The following is a 22,105-nucleotide window of genomic DNA, read 5'->3' on the forward strand; positions in this document are numbered from 1 at the left end:
ATCGGGTCATTATGTTTTCCAGGGGGTCAGTGTGTGCACCTACCCTGAGCCCTTCCAGAATGTGGCTCACAAGTTAATTTTTTTCAGTGTGGCTCATATTTTCTGGGGTTAAACTTAGTACTTAAAAACACAGATGGGCTCAGTTTAAAGACTGGGAGAGGATCCAATTGTAAGTTGTCCAGCTGGTAAAACACCCTCACTGTTGAAAAACGGGTGAACTTGGGAATTGAGGCAGCTACATCTTCCCATCATTGCCTTTCACTGTGTCTTTTCCCAGCTACACTGATGAGCTGTGAACCCCTAGAAAGGTCTTCACAGTGCGAATGGTGTCGATCTGTGACCCACTCACCTCTTAGCCTCCTCTTGCACAAACGTGACCGACCTCTTTATACCTCTGGCCTTGAACCAAGTTTCCCAGGCTGTTATAAATGTGGTGTTCTCCTGAACTTCCTTCAATTTTTATTTGTTCCCTTTGAACCACAGGCACATGAGCAGGACACAGGATTGACCCTGTGTTGGATGTGGAGCTCTTGGGCTGATGCATCCCTCAGCTGCCTTTGCTCATAAAGCACACTGCATGCAATTATGTATGAATTCATCACACAAATGGGCATTAGGCATCACCTTTGTTAAACTGGGCTCAAAACCCAGCTCCTGTCCACAGGGACAAGCACGTAGCAGACTTCAGGAGAGATGCAGGATGAAGATGAGACAGGGGAACAAGGCCTTACAAGTCCATTCATTACTCAAAGTTTTGGGGAAGTCTGATCTGCTGGGGAAGGAGTTAGTATAACAGCAAGCTGTGCTAGCTGTTTTGGATGTGTTGGGAGGGAAAAGATAAATGGGAGAGGGGATGGGGTGTTTACTGGGGTGCACATGAAAGAGGGAGCCTTTGGGATGACATAGCCAGGAAGGAAATCCTGGGTTTAAAGAGAATGGGGAAGAATATCTAAAGATGAAATCAGTTTTGGAGGTTAAACCCTACATAGAAGGAGAGATTCACTCTCCCTGCTTCAGCAGAACCTGAAGGTGGTGTTTCCATTTAAAAACACCAGAGATATTTTCAGTCAAAACCTGTTTTGGGTCCCCATGTCTGGCTTTGTGAAGGGAGGAGCTGGACGGTCTGGTGGCCAGGAGGATGGTATCAGGGGTGTGATCAACACTTTTTAAGCAAGACACCTCCTTGTGATGGGACAGAGTGTCAGGGTTGGCCCTTTTCAGGATGCTTGAGTCCAGGGCTCTCTTTTAGGGCCGCTTGTTTGCTTTCAGCAGAGTGAAATCGCTGAAGAGAGTGGCTTAGATCAAGCCAAAGTCCTGCTGACTTTCAAAAGAACGCAGTTATTGATTTCTGGGGACTGTGCTTCTCCCTGGAGGACTGGAAGAAGCCCAAGGCAGTTGCCTAGGATGCCTGCAAACTCTGGCTCTGAGAACAGCCTTGTTTAATGAGGACTTTTCTTAATGCAATTTGAGGCTAAGGTCATTCCCCTGGGCTGCTCTCCGGCAAGCAGACAGAGAGGGTCTGGAGGACCTGCTAGCCAAGGCTACCCTGCTTGAGAGGGGATCTGAAAAGCAAGTTAGAAAGCAAGTTAATGATTTCTTTCAAAAGCTTTTCTGTGGCAAACAGCCTGAGATTTCCACCTCGCTGAAGTGGCTGGCCTGGTGAGCCCAGTGTGAAGCCTATGCAGTGCAGAGATGGAAGACATTTGTTCACCCCCCAGAGATGTGGTGAAGTGGGAGAAGGGAGACCTGCTATAATCACCCCAGAAATCAGTCAGTCCTCTGTGCAGCAGGTTTGAAACAAGAGACATCCAAACTGCGTGTGGATATGAGCGTGAACCATCCAGATGTGTCCAGCACAGAAACTGAGATGCCCAAAGCTCATCACTTTCCCACCTCAAATAGCTGGATGTAAACACTTGTCAACACAGATGACAGCTCATATGGGCTGATATCTTAGTTGCAAGAGAAAACAGACAGTATTTGGTCTCCACCAAGGATCGACGTCATAGGTGATGCTTAACAGAGACCCTAGACCGTGTCTACCTGCTCTGTGTAAGTGCCCCAAATACTCCAGGACACCTATAGTGCTGTTAAACATGGACATGGGCAGATGAACCAAGCTCTGATCAATGCAGCCAATGCACTGAGGTGCAGCCAGCTGAAAGACACCCAGACACCACTGACAAAGAGAGAGTGCATTCACTCCTCAGAAGCTGGGTGCCTTAATGCAGATAAATCCCAGGCCAGTGAAGTCCTTGCAATAGCAGTTGTTCTTTTCTTTGATGCTATATCAAGGTCTACAGGAGGTTTTTTTCTGCTGCAGAAACCCAATCCTTCAGCAATACCTCCCTGTGTAGTGACAAAGCCTTGTGGAGAGGGTAGTCTACATCCATCCTTGATCCCTTGAGTACTGAACACTGTAGTAGGCAGTCTGAGAACAGCCCTTGATGCCCAGGTCTTTGCTATCTTTAACGACTATCAGCCTCCCACTGATTACAGTGTGGTTTCCTGGATGGCCCTGGAGCCTGCTCCACTGCACACCCCTTGCAATACATCCACACACAAATGATAGAAAAGGTCCCTGCTCTTTCCCTGCTCCCCCCAAAGGTGCAAAAAGCTGACAAAACTGAGCTGTGCCTGCGGGTTGGCATGATGGATGGCAGGGCTCAGCTCAGAGCTGTTTAATTTGGGTGAAAGACACTGTGTGGGAAGCAACCCTGCCTGAGCTCCCAAGGTGTGTAGGAGCCAGCTTGGTTTCATCTCAGCTGATTCTAGCAACGGTGTGTTGCTTTGGAGAAAACGAAGTGCCGGGAGCTGTGGAGGGGGGTGGAGGTCGGGACAAGTCTCTCCATTCACTTCTGCAGGGATGAGAGCCACAGCAAAGCTTCCAGTGGGAACCTGGGAGTTCCTCCACTGCAGGACTGTGGCAGATCCTGTGTAGCACCCACAGAGGAGATAATCCAGAGCGTGCCTGCTCCAGCTGTCTCTCCAGGCTTGCACCCATGGATTCTCACTTAGAGAAAGACCCGAGACCTTTTCCTAGCAAAACCAGCATGTCAACTCTCTGTGTCCCTTCAGCATCAGGGCTTTAAAATCCCTTGGACCTGGGGAGGAAAGATTTGGCACAGAACCCCAGACTTTGTACAAGACCCCAAGCATCTCAGTTTCTGCTCCTTCTCCTCAAAATCCAACCAAAAGCTGAAACCGTCAATACCTCCAGGAGTTTCTCACAACCTCCTGTACACTCCCTTACTTGGAGAGACCTCTTTGGTCTTGAGCATGTTCAGCACGCCATGAAGTTCTAGCTGGTGATGAGACAGCCCTTGGCATTGGTATTTCTGAGCACCCCCAAACCATCTGCTCCAGTTTCATCCCTCTTCTGGGTCCCTGTGAGGAGGAGGAGACTCCAGCTGAGAGAAAGGGACAGGCCGCCCACTTGTGCTGAGTAACCATTGCCAAATTGGATGCCAGCACATACACACACACACACAAAAATATTTCCACTGAGGTTGCTATGAACAATGGTCTCTTGATTATTTGCTGTCTTAAACACATATGCCTTTGGCAGTCCTCCATGGAGAACAGGCAGTCCAAGCACTGACCCTCCTGCTCCTAGACCATTTCCACACCCAGTGCCACCAGCTGACAGGGTGTTTCGTCAGTGAACCTTGCCCTGGGAGTTTGCAAGCTGAAGGCAAACATGTGGGTAAGGGCAGAGTCCCATAGTAATGGATAGTGATGAGAAAACACCTCTGCCTCATCAGACCTAGCTTACTTGGTGAGCTTGCCCATCTCCTTAGACCCACCCCAAATCCACCTTGTTATCATCTTCCAGCCAGCCCTTAAAACGTTGCCATGGTGCCTGTATATCCATAGGATGAAGTTAAGGAGAGTTCAGCTACCAGCCAAGGTTTGCCAGTCGTGTTTCCAAGGGCATGCAGGAGTAGACACACCCTGGCTGGCTCTGTGCTGGGCAGCCTTAGGTCTAGGTGCACTAGTCATGTCCCAGTGATGAGTGCCACTAATGGGGGAAGTGCTGTGGGATGTTTGAACCCAGGAGATGTGAGGAGCTGAGCAAAGTCCTGCTTCCACAAGGTGAGAACATGTTCATGGCTCCTGTGGTAGAGAAACCAAAGTGACTGTCCAGCCCTGGCCACTTCCTAGAGCAAAGGAGGAAAGAACTGAGGTTCCTGGAGCAGTGCTTGGGACAAACATCATTGGGGATACTCATGGAGGTCTTCACAGAGCCCTAGGTTGTCTTCCCTGCTGTCTTCTCCGTGCCTGGAGAGAGGCTTCCAGAGACCCCATCAGCCCCAAGATTTTGCACTATCTACAAATAGTTGGTACTTGCTGAAAAGAGCAGATCTGAAACCACAGTTGGCAAATTGCATCAACAAGCATATTCTCAGCGAGGCATTGTTCCAGTTTGTATATGTCTGAAAAGAACTGTTCAGGCATATGTTAAAGTTGGCACCTTCTCCCTGGGACTCGCTGCAATCTGACGGCTGGAGCATGATAACTACATCAAGAAGCACCAAACACTCAGCAAATAAGGGAAAACAAAAGTCCACTCGAGGGGTTAGCAGGGCTGTGATGAGGACAAGGAGCAGGGGCAGAGATATGTCCTCTGGAGAGAGCTCTTGTCCTGGCCTGACATGGAAAACGATGACATCTGCAAGCAGTTCTTGGAAAGGGATCAACAGCAGCGTGCAAGAGGAGAGCAGAAAACCTGCTGCCCCAGCACCAGTCCCAGGGTGATCCTGAGAAAAAGGTTGGGCAATGGAAGGGGGAGAGGAGGACAGTGCTGTGTGAGCCCAAACCATGCCAAGTGTCCTACAGGCTCAGGGCTTCAACGCACAGTGAAGGAGGCAACACACTGCTGTGATGATGGACTCGGTGGGCACACAGCACCCAAAGGGCTCTCAGCCCCTGTGGAGGTCTGGGCCCTGCAAAAACCTCTGCAAAAAACCTCTGCAAGAACCATCAGTGTGGAAGAGGAGCTGGGAAACGCTGCTGCTCCAGCCACTGAGGGTACATCTATGGCTCTGCTTGGGTGTCTCAGCAGAGACCTCGCCATCAGGAAACCCCCTCCACTGAAGTGACTGGAGAGTGTTTGGAGGGAATATTGTCCTGGTTTTGCTTTTCCTTGGCTGTCCATATACAGCTGCTGCTGGGGATAAGGTGCTGGGCTGAGCTAGTGGAGCTGCAGCACCACCAGAGCTACACAACTGGCCCTGCCCCAGTCTAAGCCTGTGCAATCACTGGCTGAGGTGACACATGCAGACACCCTCTCCATACCCTACATTCCCCTCAGGGTGTCCAGGAGCACTGGAGTGCCCCTCAGGGAGCTGGAGAGGAGAGCTCGACCCCATCCCCCAGTGGGTGCATCAGTCTCAGTGTTGCTGCTCAACCCTGGAGGCGTGCATCCAGATGAGGATCAGAGAAGGGTTCATTTGAGGCTGGCAGCAGTGTGGGAAGCTGATGTGTTAGCCACCTCATACCTTCCATGTCCCCTGGAAGAGGCTGCACCGCCGTGCGCAGAGCAGACCAGGCTGCCTGGGGTTGAGAGGCTGTGTTCCCAGGGGCAATCCTGCTGGGTCCTGAGCATGTCTTCCTTTCTGGTGGGGCAGCTCCAGCAGACCCATCCCACTTGACCTTCTCCATCCCCCACTGCAGCCCTGCACTCTCCCTTTACCCCGACAGGTTTAAGAGCAAGGAGGACCACCCAGCTGTCCATGCAGAATCCACACCGCTCCACGGCTGGTGGGAAGCAGCCAAGTCCCACCCACAGGAGGGATGGCTTTGTCCCAGGCTCTAGCCCTGGTCCCCAAAGGTGACTGTAAGTCAGTCAGAGGGCCTGGGTTGCTCTTTCCATCCAAGGAGGATCACACACAGTCCCTGGAGCTCTGCCAGCAACAACCTATGCTGAGAGATACTCAAAGCTGCAATTCTGTGGGAGCAGTGGAGTGCCTGTCTGGCATTATTAGCAGGAATAATTAATTATCCGACCTGCCATTTCTCTGGAAAGCAGCAGAAATAACTGGCAGCAACTCCTGCCTCCTCTCCCCCTCTCAACAGACAAGCAGGAGTGGTGTAACCACCACACATCCACGGAAGGGGCCAAGGGGAGAACTGGAGCCCGACAGTGCCTATTGCAGGACCTGCCCCCCCGCCCCCCCCTGCAGCTTACAGCACTGTGAGCCTTTTATTTTCCTTTTCCCTCTGGCACCTCTTGTTTCTCCTTGGAGAAGGCAACTCCACACAGCAACTAGCTGCCTTCCCTTGGGTTTGAGCCCTTGGCCAAATCTGTGTGCCATCTGCATGGCCCTTTTCTAGCTGATCTGTGTGAGAGAGAGTTTGGGAGTTTGCCCCTTCTGCCAGCTTGTGTCCCTGGTCTCTCTGTGGGGTGGGAAGAGAAGCTTTCACCTCTCACGTTGACTTTATTTCCCCTTTCCAGCCTTGCTGGAGGACCCCAGGGGTTCTGGCTGTGCCACCCTAAAGGGAGATGGGGGGCAGCCAAGGGCCAAAATGGGTTTTCATGGACACAGACAGGCAGACCTAGCTCTCACCCACAGGCACAAGCAGTGGGGCTGCCTGTGGCTCCCAAACACCAGCCGTGGCTTTGAGACACCCCACGCTCCCCCTGACCCACCCTGCGGGGCAATGCCAGGGCTCAGCTGTACCAGGGGCCTCTTGTTTTCAGGGTTAGAGGGCAATGAGACACATGGAGGCTGCGGGGGACACAGCCAAGGCACCACAGGGGCTGACCAGACCTCAAAAGTCCGCTACCCCAGAGCCCTATGGTGGAAGGTGCTGGAGGGTGGGTGGGGGTCCATGCAGCATCCCCCCCATCCCCAGCCAGGGACACGGCCTGACCCGGCAGAGCCCTGTCCTGGGGGGTTGGCGAGGGAAGAGTTAAAGGGAAGGCGAACAGATCCTCCCTCCATCCTCCCCTTCCTCGCTGTTAGGCTGCTGCTTTGACAGGGGGTGGGGTCGGGGCTGGCCGCCGTTTGCCGCAAGAAGGGGGGGGAAACGTGGCTGCGAGTGTGTGTGTGTGTGTGTGTGTGTGTTGGTGACATATGACAAAATGAGATGAGACCCCTCGGACGGGAGCGGCCACCCGGCTGCGCAGCCAGCGCCGCCTGATCCCCTGCCTGGTCCCTGCCCGCCCGCTGCCCACCGCTGCCCACCGCGCCGGGGACCAGCGAGCGCCCCGAGCATCCCCGCCAAGAGTAAGGCTGAGGCTGGGGAGGAACTGGGAGGAACTGGGAGCGGTACTGGGGGGAGGTGGGGGGTGGTGTAGTAGGACGGGACGGGGAGGTGACAAGGTGGGTGGGGGGTCCCTGGAGGATGGGAGAGAGATGTGGGGTGCACACAGAGAGCAAGGAGGGGGAAGCGACCTGATGCTGGAGCTTTGCTTGCCTGAACCACCCACCCAGATATATTGATGGGGGGTGGGGGGGTGGGGGGAAAGGGGGGAAAGATTTTGGGGAAGGGGGTGGAGGATGGGATTCCAGCGCCGATTTCTGGAGTGATGGAGGGGAGGGGGCTTGTTTGTGCCTAAAGTCGCAGCTGCCTGGATTTGGCCCCGCAGGGCTGTTTGGATCTGACAGCACCCAAAAATAGAGTGCAAGGCGGGGAGGGGCGTGTGTGTGTGTGTGTGTGTGTGCAGACCTGTTTGCCAGTGCCCAGCAGGATCACGTTATGCACCCCCCCCCCCCTCCTCCTTCCCCCCCCTTCCTCAGCTTCTTCTATTTATTTCTTTATTTCTTTGGCAGTGATGTCAGGGAGGGGAGCGGTGGCTGGGGATGGGGGTTGGATTCGAGCAAAGGAGGTTGCTGGCGGCCGAGTGATTAACGTGCAGTTGCTGGGAATTATGTCATCTGCCTCGGTGCTGGGTGGCCCTCACCCAGCAGCAGCAGCGGGGAGGGAAGGAGGGAGGATGCTGAGGGGGGACGTCACGACACGGGGCTCCCCGCTTGGGACTTCACCCAAGGAGGCACCGATGCCTCCCTGGCTCTGTGAGGACGCAGGCAACAGAGAACAGCCCGTGGATGTGTGCTGGCAGGGCTGTGGGTGCAAACCCACCCCGCTGCCCTGCGCTCCCTGGGGTGCCCAGGCCCACGGGCTGCATCCCCGTGCTGGAGAGGAGCAAGTTGCTGCTCTTGCCAATGGCTCACCCTGCTCGCTGGCCCAGCAGCTGGGTTTGGAGCAGTCAGAGAGGGTGTTGTGATGAAGGAAGGATGAAGGCAGGCATCCCCTTTGCCAGCTCCCCCGGAGAAAGCAGTGCTGGAGCTGCTGCACTGCAGCAGAGAGCCCCATCCGGGCATGCAGGTGGGCCTGGAGGGAAGGGCAGAGACCCCCTCTGCCACCCCCATCCACTCCTCAGGAGAGCCTGGGGACCTGTGGCTGCGAGTGGTCCCCGAGGCTGGCCAGTCCCATCGGGCTGCCGGATGCTCTGCAGCCTCCTGAGCATCCCTGCCTCTTCCCCACACACACGAGGAGCTGAGGAAGGAGGGCAAGGCCTGCCAGCTGAGCCAGATGTGGGGCTATATGCTGCACATCAACCCCTTCCTCCTCTGCTCCACACCCCGTGCAGCACCCTGCAGCTCCATGCAGCCCCGTGCAGCTCCGTGCAGCTCCGTGCAGCCCCATGCACCGTGGTATAGGGTCGGGCAGGGAGATGAGCAGGCAAATGGAAATGGGAGGGCTGCAGGGAGGTGTGGAGTGGAGGCAGGAGGCGGTGGAGGGGGGGGGGGAGCTGTGCTGGCATTTTCTGCCCCACATCACAGTATGTGTGGGAGAGGTGATGCCAACAGCTTCTTCAATTCAAGCCGGGAGTCAGTGGGTGTAGTTCAAGCCACGGGGTGCCACTTGCCCCAGGGGATAACCTTTGGCAACTCCCTTTGCTCCTCTGTGCTCTGCTTTCAACACCCTCCAGCACATCCTTCATCCCCAAACCCTCGGGCAGCGGATTACGCCAGCAGCTGAGCCCTGGAGGGAGGTGCTGGCATATAAAAGGGGGTGTGGGATCTCAAAGCACCCCCTCTCCTGAGCAGCCAGGGGTGGGAGGCTCCTCCAGCACGTGCGGTTCATTCCCCCATCCCCTCTCCACGCAGGGAACCGTGCGGTTTGTTTATGTGTGGCCCTGGTTGGAGCGGCGATCTCTCCGTGGCTATATATAGCATGTGATGCTGTCATCCGAGTTCAGTCTGGCTGGGGAATTTATTTTCTGCAAAGGTTGGGAGGAGAATGGTCTGAAAACAGGCGTGGAAATGCCAGAGTGGTGTGATTCCCCGTCTGCGGTGTCTGGGCTCCCGCGAGGGAACCGGGCACGTTGTCCTGAGCATTGGCCTCCCCATGACAATGGGGCAAAGGAGGAATGGAGAGAGGGGCAGAAATTTCCCTCCCTTAGCTCCTGGCTGCAGGGGTGGGCATTTAAAAAGCGGTGCGGTGGTGTGTGAGGCTGCAGGGCTGTGTGTAGGGATGAGGGTCAGCGCCCCTGGAGCCAGCCTCTTCTGGGTTGCTGGGCTGGTGGCCTAAGGGACAAACCCCCAGCCCCCCCCCCAGATCCAAAGAGGAGGAGGTAGAAAAGCATCTGCACATCCAACATCTGGTTTCAGGAGCTTAGGTGTTTGGGAGAGCACAGCTGCTTGTCCTACCAGGTATGGGAATGGGAGACCTCCAGCTTCCATGGGGGCTTCAGCATCAACCCCAGGCACCCACTGCAGCATCCATTGTGCAGGGGCATCATGATACCATGGTGCACAATAAAGGCATCTCTCGCTCACCCCAGAGGAGGAAAGCCAGTCTCCTGCCTCGCAAAAGAAGGCAGATGGGGAGGGTGGTTTCCAAATGTACAGTGAAAATCACGTTCAGTCAGTAGTCAGAGCTACTCATGGCATGGTAACTCGGTGTGGAGCAGGAATCGGGATAAACAGGGCTGCAAAAAGTTTCTGAAGGGAGTCACATCCCAAGGGGGAAGCTTCAGAGTTAAGAGGGTGTTGCTGGAGCTGCCACAGGGCTTAAAATCTGCTTTCTCCTGAAGGGGAAGGGAGCAGACTGAGGAAAGCCCAGTTGTGCCCCAGGGCTGTCAGAGAGATCCAGCAAACAAAGGGTGGAACAAGGAGACTTCTCGTTTCTCTTCGCTGAGGATCTTTCCCCATTAGTCATTCTTGTCACAGGAGCTGGCAAACACGGTTATTATTTGAGGGATCTGAAAGTGAAATGGAGGCATGCATCCAGGAGCCAAGCTGTCTCTGCCCTGTGGGATGGGGGCAGTGGGCAGGGACCCTCCCAGCCCCTCTGTCTCACCCATGCTTCTCCTCCATGGGTAAAGGCTCCATACCCCACACTGGGTTGCTGCATTCCTCCTTCAGTTGTGCTTTCCTCAGCCTGGGGAGCCTTTTCATGCAGGACATGGTGGCACCTACCAGATGTAGGTAGTCTGTGATGTTCCAACCTGGAGGTGGTGGTGGTCTGAGAGCTTTGAGACCCTGCAACAAGCCAGGTGGTTCCCAGCAGGGAGCAATGTGCACACCAAACCCTCATGTTTTGCAAGCCAGAGGCTGTACTTTTGCCTTTTCCCCCTGTTCCTACAAGAACTCATCTTGGTGGGCCAAGGACATCTCTGAGACCCTCACAGTGGTGGTCCCAATACAGGAGGGGACCAGGCAGGGACAGCACAGCCAGGAGGAGGTTCACCTTTCTGGGGGGGAAGAAAATCCATGTAGCTCCTTAAACAGCAAGGAAAGCAAACATAAGTGTTAAAGCAGCTACCCAGAGAGAGAGAGATGGCTTATACTTTATAATCCAGGGCTGTCTGGAGCCAAGAGATCTCCTGGCAGAGGGAGCTGAAAGTCCCCTTGACCCGGATGAGGAGCTGCAGAAACTCCTGCTTCATCTCAGCAGAGCTGCTGCAAGGCATGAGATCAGGGTCCCAGAGATCTTAGCTGGGTTTCCCCTTCACCAAACTGCCTTTGCAATGAATATGTGGCTTTATCTGGCTCCTGAGGCAGAAAGGGGGAGTTTTGTCTGAGCCTTGCTGGACTCTGACCCAAGATAAGGCCTGGTGGCCAGGTCTCTCCCTGACTGCTGCCACAGCTGGCACCGTCCTTCTCACGTGCATGCATCAGGTTTTGGGGTGGTGACAAGGGCTGGAGACGTTTTGGGTTTTCCTTTGGGTGAAAGTATCTGGAGCCTCTCTGGAGCATACAGACCATGAGCAGCTCTTGTGTGGGAAGTATCCAGGCTGGCTATTCCTACAGCAGCCTGGGCCAGCTCAGGCATGAGGGAAACTCTCCCAGCCTCCAGTAGCTTTGGGATTTATTCAATGATCCAAGCTTTTCCTTTTGCTCTACTATTTTTTCTGGTTGCTTTCTGAGACCTGTGTGCCCTTTAGTACCCTCTGGCATCCTCCTCACTCCCACCACCCACCCAACAACCACCTCCAGCCTTTCAGTCCTCAACTGGTGCTGCTGGAGCCTGAACTGCAGCACTGATCGGTGCACAATGAACTCCTCTGCCTCATCCTCACAGCAGTATGGACACAAGCAACTTTCCCTTTCCTTTTGGGGACAAATCCTGGGGCTAGTGAGGTGCTCTGGATTCAGACAGATGTAACAGAGCCCGTTCTCTTTGCAGGAAGCTCAGATGAGAGACAATGGTATTATTAACAAACGCTGCTCTTCACACAACCAGCCTCACAAATATTTATCAGCTGGAGAAATACAGGGGCTCAGAAGTTGCCAAGTAACATAACAAGAGGCACTTTTAAATAAATATCTGTGCGTCTGCGGGTGATGAATTAACCAAATCCCTTGGTATGTGGCTCAAAGACATGTTTTCCTCTGGAAGCCCAGCACCAGGAATAATAATAATAATGATCCAAGCCAGGGAAAAAAAAAACCCTGTGATAAGCAATTTCTGACTGTGTGTCCAGACCTGGTGAATCCCAGGGGAAATCATAGAATGGTCTGGGTTGGAAGGGACCCCAAGGATCACAGAGCTCCAACCCCCCTGCCACAGGCAGGGACACCAACCTCCAGGCCTGGAGCTACACAAGGTTGCCCAGGGCCCCATCCAACCTGGCCTTGAACACCTCCAGGGATGGGGCATCCACCACCTTTCTGGGCAGCCTGTTCCAGCCCCTCACCACTCTCTCAGTTCCATAAGCAGAGCAGTGCCCACTGCATCCGTCCATCCGTCCCACGGAGAAAGTGGGAAGGAGGATGGGATGGGGGAGTTTTATTTTGCAGGAGAGGTGAGAGCAGGCCCAGTGCACTTGGTTGGCTTCACCCTGCATTGATTAAACTCTCCTATATACATCAGGTTTTCAAGATACCTTGTTGTAGACCCTTTATTGCTTGGTGGTTCTCCATGTTTCCTTCCCTCCAGCCCCAAGGCCAAGCAGCAGGGTACATTGGACCTCTTCCTCTCCAAACCAGGCAGTTATGCCTCATAAATCCAGCAGGAACATGGCTCTCCCCAGCCTACCAGACAACCAGGGTTTTCTTGAACCTGCTAAATCCTTGTTTTGAGGCTAATTTGCAAGTTGGGGTGGGGGGATGGGGTGTGGGGTGGGGTTGGAGGGGATTATTAGGGGAGTAAATGTACTTCTGTACAATGCCAAGCATGGTATGGTCCTAATGGGCTCTGCAAGTGTTCCAGAGGAGATGAGGTGGATTTGCAGATGAGCACAGATCTCTCATCCTGTTCCTCCTTCCATGGGGAAGCCCTGGCTTGTGGGGTTGGGATTCGGTGAAGATGTTCCCATGAAGATCCACCATCTCCTCCCCATCATCACTGGAGAGCACAGCCTGAGAGTTTAGCCAAGAGGGTTGTAATTTTGGGGCCGCTTTGGGGTTCTTGCCTGAACTAAAGCATGAAGAGAGGCTCCCTGACACTGTTAGGAAAAGTCAACTGGGGGAGGACCCACAGCTGCGTGGTAGACAGAGTAGCCAAAGTGACAGTGGCAGATGGTGCCCAGAGAGGTTGTAGATGCTCCATCCCTGGAAATATTTAAGGATGGAGCTCCTCCACGAGCTTAGGGCCACTGCAGAGCCCCACAGACATGTACAGGAGGAGGTCAGAGTTTTTATTAGCCCAGCTGCTGGAGCTGGAAAAAAACAGACCAGCTTTTGAGCACAGGAGCTCATCTCCTTGTCCCTGCTTTCTAATTATAACATTTGATCTAGTACAAGCTTGTTCCACTCCCTGTGGACCATGCCTTCATTACATCCCTGTCTCTGTCATTGGTACTTGGAGTAGCAGCCAAGCCAACCCACTTGAGATGTTTGGGATAGGTAGACCAGCTGTCCCACCTCAGACATTTCCTGCAGTTGGGGTCTTCTGCCTCCAGCAATGCAAGGAAGTGCAAGGGGACAAGGACATTTTGAGGTTGGTTTTGAACTGGTGCTGTTGTCCACCCAGGGTGATGGATCCCAGAAGTGGGGTGGAAAGTCAAGGAAGGCTGGCTCTGTAATGGCTTCTTGGGGGGGGTCAGAGAGGTCAGGACAGAAAGGAGACAATGAAAACATCCCCAAAACCAAGAGGGATGCCAGGCTAAGATGGGCAGAACTGCACCCCCATGCCCCCTGCACTGCACAGAGCAGCCCCCCGGGCTCCCACAGCTCTCCTCCCCCAGGCACCCTGATGCTACTCTCTCAGCCCAGGGCAGGGAAGCTCTGAGAAAGACCAGGATCTGTTCCTGGTTCAAATTTCTTCCTCCTGAGATACATACATTTCTCAAAAGGCCTCTTGGAGAAGCCACAGCTCCACCCAGTCTCAGCTCAGCAAGGGCATAAATACCTGTCTCCAGGAGCAAGCCGAACACAGCCCATAAAGCAGAGCTCTCGTGCCAGGCTCAGGGAGCCCCTGATGTTCTCCACGGCCTCCAGCTCCTCCTGTAATGCAAATAATAAATCACTGCTGCCGAGCTGGTCCCTGGCCAGCCATTGTGCAGCAGGAGTTTGCTTTCCTCCTTCCTCCCAACTGCTGCTCTCTTCCTCCTGGCTGCTGCCTTCTTCCCCCCACCCGGTGGGTTTCCAAGCTGGGATGCCATTGCAGTTGCATTTGTAGGCCCCAGGGGCTGATCTCTGGGGGAATCAAGCTGTTCCCACCAGCCAGGAGTGGTTTTAGTGGTGAAGTTTGCTGTCTGTGTTGTGCTTTGCTACTGGCATTTTGTGTGGCCCTTGGCATGTTCCCTAACTGGCAGACCTCCCCCTCCCACCAGGCTGTACTGCAGCCCCCCCAGGCAGCAATGGTGAGGGACTGCACTGAGTGGGGACTAGATTAGGGACTGAGAGGATGTATTTTAAAACCTGAGCTTGTGGTTAAAGCAGTGAATGTGGGTATGAAGCTGCAACAGGGGGGTTTAGGCTGGGAAGAGGTTCTTTACTGAGAGGGTGGCCAGGCACTGGAACAGGCTGCCCAGGGAAGGGGTCACAGCCCTGAACCTGACTGAGTTCAAGAAGCATCTGTGGAGGATGCACTCATAGAATCATAGAATCATAGACTGGTCTGGGTTGGAAGGGACCTCAAGGATCATAGAGCTCCAAACCCCCTGCCACAGGCAGGGACACCAACCTCCAGGCCTGGAGCTACACAAGGCTGCCCAGGGCCCCATCCAACCTGGCCTTGAACACCCCCAGGGACGGGGAATCTACTGCTTCTCTGGGCAGCCTGTTCCAGCCCCTCACCACTCTTTCTGTAAAAAACTTCCCCCTAATATCTAATCTAATCTAATCTAATCTAATCTAATCTAATCTAAACCTTCCCTCCTTTAGCTTTAGTCCATTCCCCCTTGTCCTGCCATTATCTGCTCTTTTAAAAAGTCACCTGCTCTGGCTTGGCTGGTCCTGTGTGGAGCCAGGAGTTGGACTCCATGTTCTTTATGGGTCCCTTCCAGCTCAGGATATTCTGTGATTCTGTGATTCTGTGAACGTGTGATGTGCACATGTCTGGGGCAGGCAGTCATCCACGGGCAGTAACCAGCCTGTTCTCCAGCAGAGCCTGAACCAACTCACCTCACTTGTGAGCCGAGGCTCAGGCAGGCTGTGCACCCCTGCACCAGCCAGACTAACCCAAATGCTTGTTGACATTCCTCAATGCCAGCCAAGGGCTTTGCCTTCCCCTCCACATTCTTAGGGGCCCAAATTAGTTTTTAATAATAATTATATTAAAAAAAAAATCCCTGGGCAAACAATCCAGCCCAGGAGCCCGCCGGGACTGCAAACACTCCTGGAGGGGCACCAGGTGTGGTGCATTCCTGATAGCCAGGAAAGAAAGGAGGGATTATTTCCCTCTCCCTGCAGTGTGCTGAGTGAGCAGTACCAGCCAGTCCGGCTGCAGCAGAGGACCCACCCTGGGCTCCAAGCAGGGCTGGGTGGTGGGAGGTGGATATGAGCTTTGGGAAGAGGTCCCTCAAGCTCCAGAGGTGATGAATGGTGGCATTTCTCGGTTAAAGAAGCTTCCTGCTGTTGGAGGCCTGGTGTTCTGGGTGATAAAAGGGATCTGTTTATCTCAGAAACAAGTCCTACAAGTCACCCTGCTATCCCTGAGCAGCATCCCCATGCCCTGAATGCCCATGAAGCCTGTGCAGATCTCTCAGCATCAGGTTGTGCAGACCCATCCAGCACCTGGAGGCTATTCCTTGAAGTTGGAAAACCTAATTGTTCCTTCTTCAATAAACTTGCCCATCAATCTGTTGACATCTTTTCCCCTCCTGCTTAGCAGAGAAGTTGAGGGTGGGTAGGACAATGGTGGTTTTAGCCCCAGCCTTGGCTTTGGCCAGGGCAGGAACCAGAGAAAACCCTTTTGCTTCAGTTCTTCACCCTTGCTATGGGGGTGAAATGCAATTTTGCACCCCTCCACGGTTTTCAAGACAGGCAGAAATTCGGATAATGTTTTGCTGGGCCAGCTGCCCTGATAAAACCAGGGCATCTGCCAGCTCCAGAGCCCGGCAGCAGAACTCCCTGCCCAAAAGTCTAGTGCAAGATGACAGCAGGCATCCTTTTCCTCAGAGGGAGAGCAGGCAGAAGATAACACCAGCCCCCCCAGTGCAGCCCAGCGGGGGCCCTGTCTCTGTTTCATGCCTCGCCACGGGAAGGAGAATCCTTTCATTTCCTTCGGACACTTATCCTCTAAGGATCTTGATCCCGAGGGCGGGCGACACAAACACCCTGTAAATCCATCGCAGCAGGCTTAGGGGAGGATTAGCCAGTGCTTCTACAGGCTTTACACTGGCCTCTGGCTCTGGAGCTGGTCCCAGAGCCCCACATGCCACTGCGGTGACCCCATCCGGCTTGGGGCTCGCATTTCCCCAGGGAGATGCCTCTGGGCAGAGATGGAGAGAGGCACCTCTGAGCAAGCCTGGGCTGGCAACTCGCTTCCAAAAGTGGCAACCATTTGGAACTGCAGCGCTGGGTCAGGTCGAGGACAGGGCTGAGTGTCATCTCCTGCTCTCTGCCTGCACCATGCCCCGTGTCCAAGGAGCGGGATTAGAAAGCCCTTCCCAGGCTGTTCGACCCCAGCATCACCTGGGAGGAGGTCACCCCCACCCCAGCCCGGCTCCCCTCCTTTGGGGACATTTCCTAGAGAGGAGAGGAGGTCCAGCATTTCCCCAATGAAAAGCTGACTTCCTCTCCTCTCAAACCACCCATCTGATGGGCATCATCCCTCTCTGCCACCCCCTTCATGTTTGCAAACAAATCCCTGGAGTGCTTTCCAGTCTCCATACCCTTCCTCCTGAATTTGTCTCAGCAACGTTTTGGGTTTGTTTTATTTCCCCCTTCCCTTCCCTTCCCTTCCCTTCCCTTCCCTTCCCTTCCCTTCCCTTCCCTTCCCTTCCCTTCCCTTCCCTTCCCTTCCCTTCCCTTCCCTTCCCTTCCCTTCCCTTCCCTTCCCTTCCCTTCCCTTCCCTTCCCTTCCCTTCCCCCCATGGCATCCCCTTTAACTCTTCCCCTTTAACTCTTCCCCTCTGCAAGGGCTTTTCCACCACAGCAGCTCTCACAGACCCTGCCAGGGTGGCTTTACTCCAGCACAGACCGGCTTGCATAATAGCTGTTGACATCGTAACTTCATTTGAATCGATCTTGTTTGCTAATTAGCTGTTTGCAGTAATTGGTATGAATTACCTTGGGGGGTTCTGCCTCCCCGGGGGTCGGCGTTGGCTGGCGCATCCCACGCAAGAGGTGGAAGTAGCAGCAGTGAGATGGCTTCTGCTCCAGGGACACCTCTTGCAGGTGTCCCCGTGACTTGCAGTGAGGCAGAGGAGCTACAAGAGGGGAATCACAGCCTGGCAGAGTCATTTTTAATTCTCAGAGTGCCTGAAAGGCACCAGAACTTCAAGCACACCACGCTAGCTACCATAGAGCCTGAAATGGATTGAAGTGCCTGTTTAGGGCATGAAGTGATGAGCGGATGAGCCTCTTCGCTCTCCCTCAAAATGCAGCTGGAGATGGCTCAAATACTGGGTCAAAGATAAACACAAATATAAAGTAGGTTTTCTCAGGGGGCATAACTCCCTTGCAAGAGTGTCCTGCCAAAAATTCATGGAGGACAAAGCACCATTAGGTTGTGTGAGGAGAGACCAGGCAGTGTCATGGAGAGTGAGTGCCCTCTGATGGCATCAAACCGTTTTGGGGGGGTCCAAAACCAGCTTCAGGCATGAGGTAGCACCGAAGAGCTTTGTGGCAGGGGAGACAGGAGACACAATCAGTGGGTTGGGGTTTTTTTTCCTCTTTCTAGTCCTTTTTTCTCTAAGCACCAGCTGCATGGGGAGAACTGAGGCTGATTCCAGACCCCTGGGCAGCCGTCACTTCACTGCTCCCCACCATATACTTCCATGATAGATCAGACTCATTTTTTAACCAGAATAACCAATTTTACTCCAAACCAAAGCACCTGACACGAGCATTCTTCTGTCTGTGAATCTGCTGGGGTCATCTACTACAGCCTCCCCCAAATGAAGTTGAGCTAATCTGCAAAGTCCCAATCTCCATCTATTTATATCGACAGCTTCCCACACTCCATCCATCCAGTCCTATGTCCCTTTCTGCCCAGCTAAGCAGTACCACTCCTCCTCTTCTTCTTTCCCATTTTTCCTGAATATTTCTGTGCAGTTATCACCTTCCCAGTCTTCTGGGACCAGAGAGAAATCCCAAGACTTCTCAGGGAGGATGAGCAGCAGGCCACACCGCTTCTCACCCTGCTTCTAGGGGACCCTTGGGAGAAAATTAACAGATGGGCTGAGACCAGTGGGATGAAGTTTAACAGGGCCAAGTGCAGAGTGCTGCACATGGGACAGAACAACCCCATGCAGGGCTACAGGCTTGGGGGAGACTGGCTGGAGAGCTGTCAGGAAGAGAAGGACCTGGGGGTGTTGGGTGACTGCAGGATGAATATGAGCCAGCAGTAACCATCAGCAGTGTGACCAGGTGGCCAGGAAGGCAAATGACATCCTGGCTTGTGTCAGAAATAGTGTGGCCAGTAGGTCTGGGGAGGTGATTGTGCCCCTGTTACTTGGCATTGGTGAGGCTGCACCTTGAGTGTTGGGTCCAGTTCTGGGCTCCTCACCATAAGAAGGACATTGAGGTCCTGGAGTGAGTCCAGAGAAGGGCAACCAGGCTGGGGAAGGGGCTGGAGGGCAAATCCTCTGAGGAGCAGCTGAGGGAGCTGGGGGTGTTCAGTCTGGAGAAGAGGAGGCTGAGGGGAGACCTTATCACCACCTACAGCTACCTGAAGGGAGGGTGTAGAGAGGTGGGCGATGGTCTCTTCAGCCAGGGGACAGGAGATGGGACAAGGGGAAATGGCAAGAAGCTGGGCCAGGGCAGGGGCAGATTAGATATTAGAGACAAATCTTTCACTGAAAGAGTTGTCAGGGCCTGGAACAGGCTGCCCAGGGAGGGGCTGAGTCACCTTCCCTGGGTGTGTTTAAAAAAGGGTAGATGAGGTACTTAGGGATATGGTTTAGCTTAGGATGGGAATGGTTGGACTTGATGATCTTTAAGGTCTTTTCCAACCTGGTGACTCTGATTCTGTGATTCTGTGAACCCACTGTTTAGAAATGTTTATCCCTAGGCCATGTCATTTAGTGTCCTCCTAGGTTACTAATGGACTAGAAAGCACTTCACTGCCCCTGTGCAATGCACAAACATCAGCTGCTTTTGCCCAAGCCAGAAGAGAAATTATTGAGCGTTTCTCCCTTTTCTCTGTTGTTATCAGCAATTTTCTGATCTCCAGCCTGGGGACAGGGAACACTGCTGTAGCTTGGTCATTTTGCTGCTCTTCATTTTGAAAAATCAAATCAAAAATCGCTTCCTCCCCATTGTCCACCAACCTCCAGGAGGCATCTGGTACATACAGTGCTTGGAAAGGGGGTTCATTCATTTCAATCTGAACTGCAGAGCAGAGAACGATGCAACTTTCTTGACCCAGAAGACCAATAAGCTCTTGTCCTGGTAGCTGGTGTTGGTGCTTCTGTATTTTGTGTGGGTAAAAGACAGCCCCAATGGAACTGGGGTTTCCAAGACTCTTTGCTATGAAAGGGCCAGACCTTTTATTCTTTACTTTAACAGGGCCAGATTATTAGCTGGGCCTCCACTGGCTGATTAGACATCATAAACAGGCCTCAGCCATATGTAATGCCATTGTACATCACTGCCAGCAACCCTGGATGCAGAGCACTGCCACCTCTCCATTTGTGAGTCACTTGTCCTCCTCTGAAATAACACTGGGGGTCCATAGGGGATGTGCCACGGTCACAGCAGATGCAGCCCACCTCTGTGGCCAGGCTTGCAGGTCAGCATCACCAGAGGCTCCTGTTAAGCCTCTCTGGTGCCTTCTGAGCACTTGGCAGAGGCAAATAGCAGGCAGCAGTGGGCAGTAAGGGACAGCCCAGCTTTGCACTGTTTACCTGTCAGTTGAGTCTGCAAACACACAAGAAGCAGTTGGACCCATCCATGAGGTCTCAGAAGCACCAGGGGCAGGCTGGGACCTTGTGATGGCTTGTATTTGCTTTGGTAAAGGGGTGAAGGTCCCTGGTAGCTCATAAATAGACTGTGTCAGACCTGGCCAGGTCTTGGGCTACCCAAGAGGTGGGTACACCATTTTTACTGCTGAGGAGGAGTGTTGCTGCCAGAGCTGTCATGGAACAACTCTGCAAAGGGTGAACAGCACACGTGGGGGTGGTCAGCTTCTCTTGGTCTAAGGGAGGAGCTGGGTGAGGATATGCAGCTCGTCAGAGAGAAACAGACCCAGGCAGAGAGAGGCTTTTCCTTGCAGAAGGTTCACAAGGTTGGACAGAAGGAAAAAGAAAGCAAGCCAGGTCCCAAGAGGCATTCAGTGCTGCATCAGAATTCACTCAGCACGTCAGGGGCAAACCTTTTCAGTGAATGAAAGAAAGAAAACAAACCCAAAGACAAAATGCTGTTCTGGAGAAGGGAGAGGAAGGAAGTGGCTCCCAAAACATCAGTGACAACCCTTCCTTTAATCCTGGCCCCAGCTGCAGCTGTGGGTTGGGTGTCTCTTCATCAGCAGGATCTAGCAGGACAGGGGATGTCAGCACATCCTTCTGCACCTTTCTTTTGGTGGGAAAGGGCCCCACAGAGCTTTGGGTGGGTTGGGTTAGGGCCACAAGGGTGGTGTAGAGGAGACATCTCTTGGTGGGAAGGGTTGAGAAGGACAGGAGAACAGAGTCAGCTGACACCAAGGCTCATAAATCTCCTTGCATCTGGCTTAAATACCATTAGTACCATGGATGCCTTCCTCTACCCCATCTCCCATGGCCACCACATCTCTGGCCCACAGGACCCATAGCTGTGGGGGATCCTGGGGTTGCCTCAGTGGCTTTCAGAGGCTGCGCTGCCCGTGACTGTGATCCCCGCTGAGATGGCTGGAGGCAGACAGACAGGCTCCTGGGTCCCACATCTCCCAAATAATTGGTATCGTGTCTTCCCTGCATTTCTCCACTTTAGTTGAGCTTTTTGAGAAGGGACCTTTGAGTCATCCCCATGTGGGGTTAAAGCTCTCGCGCTCAGGAAGAGATGGGGAGGGCTGTGATCTGGAGGAGGGGGTGGATTTCAAACCAAAGCCAGAATAAGTCCAGTTTGGTGGGAATGGACACACACAACAAGGCCCTGCTTTCTGTTGGGTGTCTGACTACAGCAGAGGAAGACACCTGCTGTTATGTAAAGCCCTACTGGTAGGGTCGAACCCCAAAAGGGACCCCAGTAAATCACAGAGGAGAAGAGAGTGAGGGTGCTCAGACCACCCTCCTTTCAAGCCCAACTCTGCTGGGATGCTGACACATCTCCACATTGCCTCTCCCCCCACCACCCCTGAGTGCTTGTGAGGATGGGATTGTCTGTCAGAGGATGACCAGGGGTCACTCTGGAGACAGAAGCAGGGTCTGTTTGGAGTAGGGCAGAAAAAGGCCGTTTCCCCACGGCCTGTGACGTGTCTCAGGAATTTGTGGTCTGTGATGGGTGAGTCAATGTGAGCGGGAAAAGTCAGGCTATTTTTAAGACCAGTGACATTTGGGGGGGTGTTTAACCCCTCTCCCTCCTCCTGCTGCCAGCATCTCAGCAATGCCTTGATTGTGGAGCAGCCATCTCAGATGGACAGTGAATTCAAAGGCATAGCTCATCAGCCATCATCAGTGCAATGAGGACATTGGTCCTAATAGTTCTTTAGAGATAATACCAGACTAGAAAGCAGGCAAAGCCAATCCTTCCCAAGGCAAAGAGGTGCCAGTCACAGGGTGGTGCCTCCTAGGATGAGGAGATGAAGGATGCAGGGTCAGCGTGAATAGGGAGAGAGAATGAAGAATGTAGGGTCAGGGTGAGTGGGAAGAAAGGATTAAGGAGGCAGGACCAAGGTGGCCAGGAAGAGGCTGTTAGGAGCCATGGAAATGAAGCAATAAACTATGCACAGATGTTTTGTACAAAGTCTTCTTTAAGTGCTCAGAGGCCTATCTGCACCAGGGTATTTACTTACTAGGAATCAATATGTACTGAGTCAAAAAGCCCCTCACTGGGTCATGGAGAACTTCTTCAGAGCCTCCTGGGACAAGGGGCCTCTTGGCACCATGGCACAGTGTAGCCAC

The sequence above is a fragment of the Gallinula chloropus genome, assembly GCF_964237585.1.
Source record: "Gallinula chloropus genome assembly, chromosome: 4".
Classification (NCBI taxonomy): Eukaryota; Metazoa; Chordata; class Aves; order Gruiformes; family Rallidae; genus Gallinula; species Gallinula chloropus.